At 29.3% G+C, this 15,786-nt stretch overlaps 1 protein-coding gene across 1 annotated transcript in view; it reads left to right on the forward strand.

Moving 5' to 3' along the window:
• Window positions 1–15,786, forward strand: part of LOC129967136 (transcriptional repressor scratch 1-like) — an 84,944-nt gene that overhangs the window by 63,342 nt on the left and 5,816 nt on the right. The gene's annotated exons all lie outside the window — the stretch shown is intronic.

Raw genomic sequence — 15,786 nt, forward strand, 5'->3', positions numbered from 1 at the left:
TCTCAAGAAAAGAAGATTAAGATTAGAAGAGTAAAATAAGAAAAGATTAAGAAGATAAAAGATTATTCAAAATGTTGCTATCGTTCTATACTTAGAAATATTTTGATCAATTTTTTTATGGTTGATTGATTTAGTTGTGTTTTCTACCGCAAGAGCCATATCTGACTATGCTGCACCAAACACGAGATAATAGGACCACTTGATTCTTTAATTGTCAATTAAAAAGAATGATGAATTGTATGAAACATTTTTAAATGAACTTCCAATGAAATTCTAAAAAGAACTCATTTGAATTTGTCAATATCTGTATCTTTAAGAAAAAGAAAGAGGTTCTGATGAGGATTTTCTCCCACCAAGTCTTTTAAGGTAATATCAGTCTTACCAAAATGGTTGAATCTGCTGATGTCAAAATTTGGATATTCTATTTAGACACGTTTTGTGGAAAGAATACATTGGCATAGTAGGCTTGTAGGAATGGCTTCTGAATAGAGTAAATTCTTATGTGTCATTCTGGTATGACCAATTCTTAGACGAGTCAATATAACCTCTTTTTTCCCGATATAAATTAAATTTATTCGAGTGTCTGATAGAAAGATGAAACGCTTGCAATTTATTGGATTGCTGTTCATCCCGTATATTCTGCCATTTTTTCACTATCAAATTCCTAACAATCTCTAGAGCATCGTTTAAAAGGACAACATTTTCACGTACTAGTGAAGCAGTTTTTGTAGCTTGGTCAGCTTTTTTGTTGTCCAATATTCCTTCCTCCAACAAAAAGCAATACGCTTTCCCTTGTTTGTTCAATAATGGAACATCTCTGCACACTTAAGCACTAACAATTTTTTTTATGGAATTGATAACATTGTTTCCCTGAGAACTTAGAAACGTTCTATTAAAATTATTTCATAATGCATATGAGAAGAATTCATTCCAATGCTGTTTACTTTATGCATTTTCTCAACTATTCTCGTATAAAATATTTAGGAAAATTTTTTTTATAATAGTTGTCAGTATTAATATCAGAAACAGAATGAAACAAAAGAGTAGATTGTTTGAAATATGTTTAGCTGCATACGATAAAGCAGATGGTTTTCAAGTGCATATACTAAATCGTTTGAATTTCGCTCAACTTCTAGCTCAAGAAAGATTAGCAGTTTTATTTATTTATTTATTTGAAACTTCGTATGTACAATTATTCAATAGAGTATAATTGTTTTTCATTTCCTGAATAAGATACGAATAAATAGTTCTATGTGAAATTTGGTGAAAACTATGAAAATCTTGAATAAGGCAAAAACTTTTTCTTGAAATAAGGTTGACAATGTCTCTTCAGGTATTTAACTCTCGTTTATCTTAAAATTTAGTTACAGAAAAAAAAAATCTATGAAAAAGATTAAATACGAAACTCAAGTTTAAATTCTGAAAAAAAAATCGTTTTCCTAAAATCTTGTGATTTTTATCGGTATTTAACTGCTCAAATTTATAAAAAACGAAAATAATAATACATAAATAGTTAGGCATATCTCTCCTTTTAATGCTATTTTCAATAAATACATAAACAAGAATAAATGTGAAACACATTTATAAATATTGCCTATCATTTTTTTATCTGTTTGTCATTTTACAAATAACGTTGTCAATGACCGATTCAAATTTTTGTAATTATTTTTACATTTCTGATTAAGTACTTTGACATCTATCTACTATAGTGTTACAGTATTGAAAGCAGTAGATATTAATACAGGGTTTTCTTAATAATTATTGGTTATTAATTAGGTGGTTGAATGGTTATTAACTGTCTGGGATTTACATCTACGTTCTAATTAGATGAACACTTTTCTCATACAGTTAAGAGATAGGAAAAAAGTTCTCATCCTCCAAGATAGACGGTAGGGATGAATCGTGGTCTTGTAACTATTAAAATATTTCATTCATTCTTTCTTTGTGTTATCATAAACAAATAACTCAATGTAGAAAATTACCCCTACGAAGACAAACTGAGTAATTATAAAAAAAATCATATTCAATTATGATTATCTTTATTGTGGCTTAACTTTCTATAAACTGATAGAGATTATTTTATATTATCATAAAAACGTTTTTTAAGTTAGCAGACCCAATTTACATATATGTTTCCGTCGATCAGTAGTTCTGTAGATTTAACGTTAAGCAAAAATTGTAACTGCAAATCACGTTTAAGCTCTAGCAACGAAAGATCAAACTTGAATGCTGTCAAATTTTAGATCATTGTTATATATATAAACGAATTCTTCAGAATTCTTAAAAAATCTAATACGAAAAAATTCTTCATAAATGTTTATTTTGTAGAATTTTTTTTTTAATTAATGACAATTGGAATTTATTCAGATGCATTACAAAGTTTGGTGCCTCTTCGTCAATTCATAATTTTATGACAAATTCAAAACTTAATTTCATGAAAAAATATAAAATGCTTACCAGAATTTATCTGCACTTCAATTCTATGTATGTTCAGGTTTATTATATTTTCTTTAGAGCAATCAAAGAATTATTCTATAAAATGTTTTCTTCAGGTTTAAAAAAGAAAAATTTGCTAATAGATAAAATTAAATAATTAGTTATTTAAACAAAAACGCTCTCGGTGGACATTAATTTCATAGAATTGCTTTTCATTGCAATAAACACTTAAATGAAGACACTATCATTCATTTCATTATATCTAATTCAATTAAATGAAAAAAACGAATCGCTTGTTTATTTTATATAACAAATAACATACATGAAATATTAATTTAACAAGTTAAAGCATTGAAATAAATATATTCTAGAATTGAATTGAATTGAAATAAATATATTCTAGAATTGAATTGAATTGAAATAAATATATTCTACTATGCAAGGAGAGTATCGTTTCGAATCATAGCATGATATTTGAACATTTTTCTTCTAAAACTAGTTTTACAGAATCACTGATGATTAGATCTAAAATATGGGCCTCAGAGGCACCATTTCGAAATCAAAATGGAAATGATCATTAAAAAATAAAAATTTTCATGAGTTCGATACGCATTTCGTTAGACGACTTTAAGCCCTCTCTGCAGTGGGGTATGAAAGCTTGGAGAAGCGCTTTGCCATTTGGCAAGGTTTAAAAATCCTAGACCCATCCCAAAATAATCTTCATTTAGCTTTTAAAAGGAATGTCAATAGACCATAAACCACTAAAAGTTATCCGTAACCAGTTTACACCAATCAATCAACAAGTAAAAGCTATTCGCAAGACATTTTTTGAAAGCAATGCAAAAAGGGAGTTAAATATTTTTAATGAAATACCATACGTATTTCAGAATCTTTTTAAAAGGATCTTCAGGAAAGCAAATTTTGAAATTGTAGTAACAAGGAAATCAGACCTTCAGCGAGCAAATCTGACAAGAAAATATCGTTACAAAAAACGCTTGTTTAAGTTTATTCGTTTTAGAATGCCTCCCATTTCAATATACAGAAAATTTACCGCTGTAAATGGAAATATTATGTTGGCAAGGCTGCTCTTCTGAAGTAGCTCTTAACTTTTAAGATCAAATAAATACGAATACTAAACACAGCAGTCACTATAAAGTAAAAAAACAAAAGAAGCCGAAATATTTTTTAAAATAATAGTGACAATAAATTGGATGTATTAGTTTAATTTTTGTATTTAATTTAGATATATTTAAATTTGTTCCCTTAAACATTTTTCCTTTGTTTTCTTTTTAAACTTCAAATCTTTATTTTATAAAATAAATGAATAAATATTTAAACTGTTCCCTTCATATCTTGAATAAATGAGTGGAACTTCCATTTGTTCCATTTAACAGCATTCGTTTTGCAGTACTAAGCAGAATTTCCCGATAATAATTTTTAATTAAGAATGTATTTGTTAAACTTGATTGTGTTGATAATTTCTTTTTATGTAAATTTTAACACATCATGGGCCATAGGTGATGGAGTCATAGGTAATGTAGAGTCGTCTCTTTGCCGATCACCTATGACTCAATAAAATAGAGTTCAATGCTGTTGCGTACGCTCTGCATATTTCACTATATAAAGTGATCAATCTGATCCTTTCGCTTATTGCTGCGATTTAGCCAGATATTATTATTATTATTATTTGAAAGAAACATAATATACGCTGATGTATAGTAAAAATATTTCATTATTGTCGTGAAAAGTACTGTAATCGCACACCAAAGAAGTGTCAAACATTTTTCAAAACGTTCGAAAATAATAAATACTAATTATTTTTTATATATCCTAACAAGAAACTTTAAATCAATACCCTTTTTTGTATTATTCTTATCTCAGCTTTTGTAGAATGCTTTAAAGTATTACAATCCAAGTAATTTTCCATAAAACATTTTTGTATTATTCTTATAACAATTCAATAATTTTAATACATTCATACGGAATATGTTTCTAAATACTGAAGTGGGTCTTCGGTAAGTAATCAAACAAGCGTCAACCGGGTGACACAACCTGTTGAGAATTTTTTCTGTCACCCCAATATGGATGATACGGTAGTCATTGTGGTTAAACTTCCAAGTCATATTAGTGGTAAGATTACGTTCGAATGCAAGCATCCACCACAAAAACAACATAGCCTTAATTTCTGTTACAGTATAATGCTATGCATACTTTACTAAAAATACATTGAGCATCGAATTACTGTTGAAATTAAGTACAACCAGTAGTTAGAGCGAACCAGCTTATGCACATAGATTTTTTATTGGAGTAAATTCCCATGATATTAAAGGCGACATTAAAATTTAATTGTCCTAATAATTCATTTCCTAATTGCACGTTACCTTTTGTAGTTACTGACCTTTTCCCTATTGGAAACTGTGCAAATAATAAACAATTGTTCTTTATCTTTTAACAATTGTCAAAAATCATACGATTTACTATTTAATGCAACAATAAGAGTGGTTTGAATTTTATTGTAACAGCAAAATTATAATTAAAAATCATCAAAATAATTTTTTTAAAATAATTTACCTGACATTAAAATTACTATTATTAAATAGATTTTTTTAAAATTTCTGAAAATGGTGTAAAAATTAATTTTGCATTATATTTACAGGAATTAAAATGGAATAAATGTCTAACGTTCCTTATTTTTTTAGTTAACTAATATTTTCAACAACAAAAAAGGGCTCCGACAACACAAATCCGAACTTCATATCATATTTGCTCTGACTATGGTAACTCCAGGTCAAATGGTCATAGCGTGCCATAGACACATATTCCTCTTCATTATCAGAATAAACAGGAATTTTATACATTGTTATGCACTGTTACCTTTTTTTCATCGCTATGTCCAGAAGAGTCATCTCAAGTCATGAATAAGAAGTCTTGTGATAAGTAAGCGGATTTTCGTTTATCTTCACGGTGTATTATTGGTCTGAAGTTCAGTTAAATATATTACAAAGGCGAAGAGATCTTACTGCTAGAAGAATCGGGCCATGACTTTTGATAACTATTGGACTCACCCTCAATTCTCATAATAATGTCATGGTAACGGTCATTCATTTAAGCCTTAAAACTATGGCAGGACGAAATAATTCTTTCGTGTTTATCTTATTAAAGAGTAATAGCTGAAAATCAATTAATTTGTCGTTATCCATAGTTGCTGGTGACAAAAATTTGCATGCCCGTAAGGGCAGATCATACATTATCTTTCATGATAAAGATTTTTATAAACCAATTTGTTTGAAAATGGCTGCGACATTGATTTAAAGTAATTTTTTAACATTTTTATTCACTTCAAAATGGATGTCGAAATAGGAAATCGCAAGTATTTTGATGACTAATGCATACTGTTACAGCTTACTATACATAGGAATTAATACGAATTCAATCAATGAAAATAGAATTATTTTTTTCTTACAATTACTTTTTACACCAATAGTGGAAACGTTTGTTCCAAGAACAATTAAAAAATATTAAAACAATCATAAAATCATATAGAAATTTCACTTATATATTATCACAAAGAAGTTTTGAAATTATTGTTATTATCAAGTTCTTCATTATATGAAAGCAATTATATCTTACAAAATCTACTTTACAAGATAAATTAATATTTATTTGAAAAAGTTTTAAATTAGTATATTATAAATTGTCATAATGTTTAACGTTATTTTATTGCATGCATATCTATACTATGCTACTGAACATTTGACATTAGCTGGAAGATTTTAATTTCATTCCAAAAGGACGAATAACTCAAGAATACCCCTTTCATGATATTCTGATTAAATAATAATAGAAGCATCAAAAACGCTAATTTCCAAAATAATTTTGAAACTTTCTAAATATTGCATTGTTTATGTGTCGAATGTATTCCTTCAATAAAATTCAATTCTCCTTAAAAAATTACCCTCTGTTAAATTTAAACATGTGAAAATGATGAAACATAGGCTCACAAATTCACCAAATAACCACCTGAATCATTTATACTAATAATATGAATTCAAGGAAACACTAATGAAAAATCCAGAAAAACACCGCACGTTAAAAATAATGGAAACCAAATCGCAAAGGCATTCCGAAATGATTACAAAGTATATGCTGCGCTGCTATTTCCTCACGTCTTCCGAAACGCATGACCATAGAAAACTGTTACATTACCAAAATACTTCATGAGCGTAAAAACACACTGGCGATTCAGAGACGATGAATCATTTCAGTCTTTAGAGCCACCAAAATAGATCCCTCTGCACAATGCCATCACACATACTGTATGTATTGGCCGATACCGTATGTATGATGGCGAACTGGAGCATAGAGCAACCTGCTACAGGAATCGAAGCGTAAAGGGTTTCGTCGCAACATGCTGGAGAAGGGCGAGCTATTAATTCGACAAGCTCTTTCGCACATGTATGGAGCAGGGCAGTGATTAATATAGCACTGCACGGACTGCATAATAATTGGATAATAATCGGCCATTTAGGTGATGGAGCCGTGCTCTACGTAGACGCTCAGGCTGATTTTTTTTATTGTGCGCTGCAGGCCAGCTGGGGGAGAGGAAGCATTTGCTTGATAATCAAGGCTAGAGGTTTTGAATATTTTAACCCGTCATTTTTCGAAATTGATGCTTGGATGACGTATTGCCCGTTTTCTCCACGGCGTGGTAATAATTCAGTGTCAATAGCACTCGAGATGGTCTGTTAACGGAATGCGTTGCTTAGTATCTAAATGAGAGTGCAATGGGGTGGGATGGGGGTTGAGTTTGAATGGGGTGGATCTATAAAAGCATTCGCTTTCTACCTTCAGTTGTGATTCATAAATGGAAGCATTTTAATGAATGATGTAAATGTGGCAATATATAAGGCCATTTATATGCTTGCCCCATTGTTTATTTAAAGATGGCCAATATTGCCTCTTCGCTCATAAAATTATTAAAAAAATACTTCTAAGAACCTAGGAAGAGATCGAAACAAAGTTATATTATGAAATGTTCGCATTTAATACTAAATAATTCTTAACAGTGTAATAGATTATTTAATAATGCGTTGACAAATTTTTTCAAGTATAGTTTACTAGATTTCGGTAGATTTTAAATGTATATCATTCATCTTTAATATTCTATCTCAATTGTACTACTCTTCCACTTTTTTTAAAACCATTTTATCTTTATTACTGTAATAGCAAAATAAAAAAAAACCAATTACATGTATTCATTTTTTTAAAAAAGAAAATAGCTTTTTTTACAGATAGTTTATAATGTCTTGATCTTTTCTAATCAACTTCATGATAATAAATGTAAACATGTGTTATAAAAATATAACGCTTTACGAAAATCAGTACTTTGAAGATACATCGAAATCTATCATTTTAACTTATGGTAAAGTAAATAACTTTAAACGATAATATCGTTTGGTGTTTATACTTGTTTTAATAAATTAAGATGTAATATAAGCAATGAATATCTAAATTTCTCATTCATATTATTATGATGGTTCCACAAAAAAGTGGCATGGTAATTTTCAAAATTTATAGGCTAATAAAATAAGCAATAAGATTTAATTTATAGTATTCAACAGTCTTCTGTTGTTGTTGTTGTCGTCGTCGTCGTTTCTGTAGAAATATTTATTTTTTTCTGAGAAATGATACCTGTGTTATATTTCAAAACAAGAAATATACTGTTATAAAGATTTTTCAGCAAAATAAATAATAAAAAAAGAAACTTAAAACTAGGGGGGAAAAATCCATAAAATTGCTGATAAATACATTATTTTCTAAAAAAAATTGTAGAAATTAAATTTAGAAGAGCAAAAGCTTATAAAGCTTTAGACCTTTAATTATTCTATCAAATTATTTCTTTTTCAAATTCATATTCCTTTAAAATAAAAATAAATACAGAATTAAAGATGAATTCATACTATCAACAATAACTCATTACAATATGTCCATGTATGGCGTCATGAAATTTCCTTATTGTAAAGAAATAGATAAACCTATGCTATAAAACGAATCAAAGTAAAAGAAGAAAGGTTTCAGAACTAAATAAAAAATGTTCTATGGCAATTCAAAACCTCATAGCTAGACTCCTGATTATTCGATCAACGAGATACCCTTATTAAGTTCATATTCAGCACTTTAAAATAAAATGCAGGTACAGCATTAAACGTAACCTAATATTATCAGCAATGAAACATTCCACTCATATTACAAGATGAAGTTCCATTGTGTTGAAGAAATAGGTCAAATTATGGTACAACAGGGATCAATAAATCCTCAAAAGCATAAAACTAAAATAAGAAAGAGAATGTTGAAAGCCTTAAAAAGGGCCAAGGTTTTTGCAAGATAATGCTTCTTTTTTATAGAGTTGGCTTACTAAGGAGAAAATGTGCTTTGACAATTTTTTTATATATTTTTTTATTTCATTTTTATTTATTTATTTATTTTATTTTATTTATTATTATTTTTTATTTTATTTGTTATTATTATTATTATTTTATTTATTATTATTTTTTATTTTATTTGTTATTATTATTATTATTTTATTTATTATTATTTTTTATTTTATTTATTTATTTATTTTATTTCTTATTTTTTTTAATTTTATTTATTGATATTTTTTATATTATTTATTGATATTTTTTATATTTTTTTTAAACCTATTCGCACATTAGTAAGCCAAATGTTGCACATGATATCATTTTTAGATCGTTTTTGAAGAAAGAAGTGTTTATTTATTAAAAAAGTTATTGCTATTATTGTTCTTTAGAATTCGAAACAAGAATATATATGTTTTACATTTTTAATTTCCAAATAAATTTTTGAATAATAGGTTTTCTATAGAATTCTTTTAAATTGATAGTTAAAAGGAAAGGAAATAAAATGTTGTGGTCGCTTTGGAAAAGTGGTTGAATCTCGATTCAGAAAACTGCCATACTAGACTTTATTTCACGGAGACTTCGCTGCATGTGTGTGAATCTGCCATCTGTTGATTCTGTCTTTGGTTAAAAGCCTTACATAGGTTTGTTGTGGGAATAGCGAGTCCTTGACATTAGGATGAACATTATTTGAGATATTGGTATGAGTTTGAAAAGACTTAGCTCGCTTTTAAATATCCTTTGTGTAGTCTCTAAAAAGACATTATCCAAATAATCAAACATAATGAATATTGAATTACGGAAGATTTAGCATCTGCAGTATTTCCAATGATTGATCAAATATCTCTAATTAGTTGCATTTATCTAAATATTATCTATTTATTATCAATAAAGCTGAATGTGTACGTGACGCTGTGCACACTAGACCATTTGAATGAATCAATAAAGCTGAATGTGTATGTGTGTGTGACGCTGTACAGAGCTACGAAAGCTAAATGTGTATGTGTGTGTGGCGCTGTACAGACTAGACTGTTTGACCCAGAGCAAGGAAAGCTGAATGTGTGTGTGTGTGTGTGTGTGTGTGTGTGTGTGTGTGTGTGTGTGTGTGTGTGACGCTATACAGACTAGACCGTTTGACCCAGAGCTACGAAAGCTGAATGCGCATTTGATGCTGTACAGACTAGACCATTTGACCCAGAGCTACGAAAGCTGAATGCGCATTTGATGCTGTACAGACTAGACCATTTGACCCAGAGCTACGAAAGCTGAATGTGTATGTGTGTGTGACGCTGTACAGACTAGACCGTTTGACCCAGAGCTACGAAAGCTGAATATGTGTGTGTGTGGAACTTCTTGGAACGGTTTAATTTTTTTTTAAATTTTTTATATATTAAAAATTAATTGTAATTGTGATATGGAGGAAATTTCCAAAAATATTACATTAGGAAATAATTTTTATTTATCTAAAACTTCAAAAATTCCCTTTTTTTTTCAATAATATAAATTTTTCACATATAATTTTTTTTCAATTTTTAATAATTTTTTATAAATAGCACTTAAAGTGCGTTTTACAACAACGATGTTTTGCAACTATATATTTCATTGTTGAATTGAATTTCAAAGCTTTCTCATTGTTGCTATTATTATACCCTGCCTTTTTTTTTTCCGTTATTGAGGATTAAGGAATAATGCATCAGTTAATTTTTTCATGTTGAATAAGTTTCAGTAAAAGCCAACTTTTCAAAAATTTTGTATTTTTAAAGATTGATTTTAGATCTAAGCAAAAATGAGATTTTTTTTTAAAGTGCTTCCATTTTTAAGTACGCTACTCTTTTCCGTTTTAATAAAGATATAGAGAAAAATTAAAGAAATACATTGAATAATGAAACGATGTAATCCTTCTAAAGGAGTGCATGTTACGCGTCTAACAAAATTTAGTAATATTTTCTTGAGAATGTCATTGACACCATGATAATACAAAATATTTAATTGAAATTTTTAAATACAAAAATCCCAGCTAAGCAACTGTTTATCAGGAGCGTTCATTAAAAGAATAAATGTTTTGACTTTCAGAAAATTTAATTCCATTTATGCAGATTATAAGATACGTATAACAACGTCATTTTATAATATACACAAAATCTATAAACAACTATTAAATCACTTTTAAAGCGTTGTGTATCATAGTATATATAATGCCAATAAATGAATTATAATAACTCAGTTTATTTAAACTAAGGAACAAGTAAAGGGTGTACCAAAATTAACGCAAGATTTAAATTTGCACTCACTTGTAAATTACAATGTTGGCAACCCTATTTTTTAAAAAAAACATTTGATAACTGATAGTTTAGTGTTAGTAAAATATGGAACGTTACACCATAGAACAGCGTATTTTTTTTGTTGAACAATATTTCAAAAATTATGAAAGTTTAACTGTCACAGTTCGGAAATTTGAGAATTGGCCCCCTAGATCGTGTGATTTAACACCATTGGATTTATTTTTATGGGGTTATTTGAAATCAAAGGTCTATGCCAACAAGTTCAGAAACACGAGTGCATTAAAGGAGAAAATTCAACGCTGTATCAACGAAATTCAGCCATATTTATGCAAAATGGTCATGGAAAATTTTAATAAACGAGCCATGTAGGCCATTTGCTTTATGTGTTGCTCCATACATAACCCTATCTAGTAACACGTTGTTCTATCGTGTAACCCTCCATTTTTACTAACCCTAAACTATCAGCTGCTAAATGGTTTTTTTTTTAATTCTGTTACTAACACTGTACTGGACAAATAGGGGAAAATTCAAATCTTGGGTTAATTTTGAGACACCCTTTTATATATATAAGGTGCTCCTTATATTTGTGAACCGCCATCTCATTTCTGAACTGTTAGGCCTTTCCCTTCAATCTGAAGGATATTTTTAGATTTGGTAGGATTGCATAAAAAAGTATACAATGTTACGAATCTGTAATGCTGCTTCCCAGCATAGTTGGTCCCACCATCGGAAAGAATGTTTTACAGTCATCTGTATTGGACGGAGTCCGGTGACGCGTCGGAGATTCAAGAGCTTGGCGACAAACTTGGCGACCATTTGGCGACTTAACGACGAATTTGGCGACTTTGGCGCCAAAATAGATTATACCCGAAACATCAAAAATTTTCCCGATCCGTCCAGTAGGAACCGATATACGCCTCGAACGTTCCTGATTGGTTGAGAGGCTTCTAGCCCCGCCTCCTGAGACCTATAAAAGGAGGCGGCCGCAGCTGCTAGGGTAGAGTAGTCAGAATCGACGCTAAAGAACTGACCTTCCAGAGATAAGCAGAGCAGCGACGGAGTGAAGCTAGTGCTGAACTAAGCTGTGCGCTACTGTCTGCAGTAGAGTCTGGTTGTATGCTACTGTTGTATGCTGCACGTCTCGGCTGAAGATAATCGTCTTTTGTGCTGTATATAGTTGTCGTCTTTGTGCTGTCCTGTGTGTCTTCGTGTAAATAAACGTCGTTGTTTTATTTTCTACTGCCGCCTGCTGATTGAGCATTCTCCACACCATATAACTCCCACTATCCAAACGAACCCCGTAAATATCGTAACAATATTATACTAGAGGAATTACATCCCTTCCTGCTCCTTCCGCTCACCAACCTGAGAATCACGTTGTAATTCTTTTAAGATAATCACATGATCCCTGCTCGCTTTGATATATAGTTAAGTATATCCGCTGGTAATAAAAAAAAAAAATTGAAATACCTTCATTACTAAAAGTAAAGTTCAATCGTATAAAAATCTAGCATTAATTTTTCATCAATTACTAAAATGTAAATCATCAATTTCTAAAATTAAGATTCTCTGATAGCAGAGAGAGATATATGTAAATGTTAGAAAACCAAAATATATCATATTCAAAAATAAAAAATTTAATTTAATTTTTTTTCATTTCCTTTATTTTTATAAAATGTATTTCATCAAAATATGTCGACATAATTTTAATAACATTGAAATAATCACGGTGAGTAATAATAAAATTAATTTAGTCATGTCAATGATGAATTACATCTTATCACCGTAACCATGTCGTTTTAAACGTTATTTTAAATTATACTTGAGCAATAATGAAAAAGCATTCTAAGCCTTAATAATGTACCAAAAATGCGACATTAATTGGCGATGAAAACTGGCGATGCTCGTTATTTAGGAAATTTCTATTAGTACAAAAAAATAATGCTTAAAACCTCTATTTTATTCATTCTGACTGGAATTTCCTATGAGTGATTCTTTAACACTTTCATTTGCTTAAACTTCTCATTTTTTGAAGATTTCGATTAATAATAGAAACTCCTAGAATTAAGCATACTTTTTTCTAGAACATACAGACTTAAACACAAATCCAAAATATATATATATATATATATATATATATATATATATATCGTTTGTGCAAACGCGAACACGTAAACAATCCGTATAACGAGTCATTGTGAAATGAGGGTTAACAAATTCGAATGATTTTGAGTACACATAAGAGTTATATATATATACAGATTATTTCCGTGTATAAATGGTCATCACGAAGTCTGAATTTTAATAAAGTAGAGTTTTTATACATTAGCAAATAATCATGTTTAGTAACATATTCTTTTCACACTATAGGATACTTTAGAATGTTTCACTCTTCTGATAACAAACTCATGCCTATATGAAATGACTATAATCATTATTTCATAACTGGATAAACTTCAGTTTTGGAAACTGAATTTATTTTAATTAAAATTAGCAGTCTCAAAAAATGGTTCATTAAATATGCATAATAAGACGTGAAAACTTATAAAAATTTAAATTTCAAATCTTTTTATTAGTCCATTTATTTATTTATATATAACGAAAAATTAAAAAATTCATGTCACTTAAAACACTTTTCCAATCGGAAGTATGCATTTATCACTAACAGTTTGGAGATTAGCTATTGGACGAAGTGCACACACACTGTAAAGCAAATTATTCCACTGTTTAGATTTTATTGTAAACGAAACAATTTTTCATTTTTTTTTCAATAGATTTAAATATTTAGGATCTATTTCATTAATCAATGTAATACTGATCATAACTGTGTATGAAATCTTAAACTCGAAAACAAAAAAAAAAATCTGCGATCTCTAAACTTTGTATAAACCTGGAACTTTCATTCTCAAAAGGAATAGTTTTCAACCATTCTCTTCGAATAAAACAGGCCAACTTTTCGTTTCTGTAGATCTTTCGTAGACTATAAAACAGATCTAAAACAAACATAAAGCTTAAATATAGAGTTTCATCAACAGAAAGAGGCACACACCTGTTTAACAGCATCTTAAAACTGAACTTTCTCTCAAAGTTGCTTTTCAGTAGATGAAATCCAATAAAATGGGGTGCCTTTTGAATCGAATTCACGAAAATCACGAAAGTATAGTCTAGAACTTGAAATAGCGGTTTGATGGGACAAAATACTCTTCGAGAATGTGATTTTAATAGAGTATATTTCATAGATGGAATTGTTTAAAATAAAATAATTTTCATTTTAACTTACCAAAGGTGACATGCATCTTATGCTTTCGATTAGAAGAATCTTTGCATGCCATATTTTACACACCAAGCAAATGACAATGAAATCATACAAATTAACTATTTAAAATATTTATGATAAGAAATTGGTAATTTGATGATTTGCCTACTGATTTTAATAACATTTTTACGAATTTCAGTCGTGACATTTCCAAATGAGATGAAATATCTATTATTTGCATAGAACACAAGCCCAACGGAAATAGATTTCCTAAAACTTTCTTATGTACTTTTTAAAAAGAGTAACTGTGTCTAATTAACCGTATGCCATTGACGAACAATAATTGCCAAAGAATCCATTACACTTTTGGCGATTAATTGGCGGAATATGATTAATACCAGCACACTTAATGTGAAATTTGGATGCTTTTTTGTCCATCTAGTTCAAACTAAAATTTAACACAGAACTTCAGTTACAAAATCACAAACCAAATTTCATATATTTAAGCCAATATATTTTTTATTCATTTCGTTTGCATTCTTGTGAATATACCGAAAGAAATTATCTTTGGCGAATTTCGTTTCAAATGTGATACATACTACACTTTAGATTTTAAATATGTGTTTCAAATTTTAACCATTTAGCTATCTCTGTTTTTTAGTTGTGTTAATTTATATTCGTACAGCTGTATAGATAGACTTCCTCAAAATAAATTTCGTTCAAACTTTGAATAGAAATCTGTAAATTTAGTGACAGACAACATCTTGAATTTCATTTTTCTAGTTCAAAGAGTTTTTGAATTGTTATACTGACAAATTACAGACATATATTCATAATTGCAAAAAATGTGAGATTTTGCAAATGTGTGAAAATTTGAAAAGGGCTGAATCATTAAAATTTCTAGTTCAAATTTTTTGGCGAATACAATATTTTCTCTTTGTATTCGAAATATACTTTATATACAAAAAGAAACGAAACGAGAAATCAAAAAGTAACGAATGATTGCGTTTAGTAGTAGAAAATATTCCGAACACGCTTGTAAAGCAGATTTATATATGATTGAATATAACTGTCAAAAGATACTACACCTACTGTGTCAATAAAACCTATTCAGTCTGGATGGAAGTGAGTAGAAAGGGAAATTAGGAAAGTATCATTTTTAAGCTTTCTTTTTAATAGAAAAGGCAAAATGTTATGCAAAATTATAGGAAATAAAATCTACAGTCTGGAATTGTTTTTGCATGCACCTTCTAAAAATTTTTATTGAGCTAGCATTTCATATTATCGCTTTTCATTTGATGAGCTGCCACCTAGTGAAGGAAAAAAAAAGTTATTATTGAGTTTTCAGATGGATTCTTACATACAAGGTATTAAATACAGAACCGAGAAGGAAATT

The sequence above is a fragment of the Argiope bruennichi genome, chromosome 4 (genome assembly GCF_947563725.1).
Source record: "Argiope bruennichi chromosome 4, qqArgBrue1.1, whole genome shotgun sequence".
Taxonomy (NCBI): Eukaryota; Metazoa; Arthropoda; class Arachnida; order Araneae; family Araneidae; genus Argiope; species Argiope bruennichi.